Genomic DNA, 1,045 nt, shown 5'->3' on the forward strand with positions numbered 1-1,045 from the left:
CAACCTGCAAAAGAACATTCCGAGAATATTTAAACCAAACTGCGGCATTCTAAATACAATGCTAATTTGGTTACTCCTAAATTATTTGGAATCTTATAACAGTCATAGCGCGGCAGCCGCAATAATTCCTCTGGGGGAATTTCGGAAGGGAATGCTTGTAATTTCATTGTTCGTCCGTCGAGGCATCTAAAAATAGCCATCAAGACATGGCTCGATTGTCGACACGAAACGGCCACTTAATCAGATTAAAAATGCATTTTTGAGGCAAAATTTCAGACATTATGCAGCGTCAAAAAGGCGAGGGGCAAACGAAAAACACTGCATTAAAAGCGTCTGTGAAAATCACTAAGCACCACCGTATTCGCTTGATAAATATTACTTGCTTTGCAACTTTTTTACAAACATGGGCGAAACACACATTACAATATACAGGGAACAAAAGAGTGAAACTAACAATGAAATATGTCTGTAGGAAAATGAAATGAATATTGGAACAAAACAAGAAAAGAACCGGTGTTGTTGGATGAAATAAATCAAAATGGTTAGGCATAAAAAAGCCATGATATTTGAGTTTGAACATGCCGTTTCGTCTTACATTTAGCTTTGTATAAATATATCTTGTATAGGTCACTTGGATGTCTGAGGTTTAGTATAATAATTATACATGGGTGATAAAAAAGCAAATTCATCATTTGTTCCTGATCCTATGTTTTAATTATTTAATTCTTTCAACGAAAAACAAGGTGAATATCAGTATAGAGATGACTGATCGACAATTCCGAAATGCTTCCCGTCACATCATTTCCAAATGAAAGCACTTTTTCCCTACAGTTTTTGCACACTTCATTATTTGGTAAATTAAAAAAGAAGGACTAACAACATTTCAGCTAAGTCTTAGTTATCTTCATCATTATAATCAAATTTCGATTTCAAATTAGAAGATGGGGCGTTTTAAAGTCATGCATTGATCATAAAACATTACAAAAAAAATCCTTCCTTTTTGAGTCCTTTAATATTGTCCATTTCTCAGTGCGATGTCTTCTCC

The sequence above is a fragment of the Patiria miniata genome, unplaced genomic scaffold, assembly GCF_015706575.1.
Source record: "Patiria miniata isolate m_02_andy unplaced genomic scaffold, ASM1570657v1 HiC_scaffold_20, whole genome shotgun sequence".
Classification (NCBI taxonomy): domain Eukaryota; kingdom Metazoa; phylum Echinodermata; class Asteroidea; order Valvatida; family Asterinidae; genus Patiria; species Patiria miniata.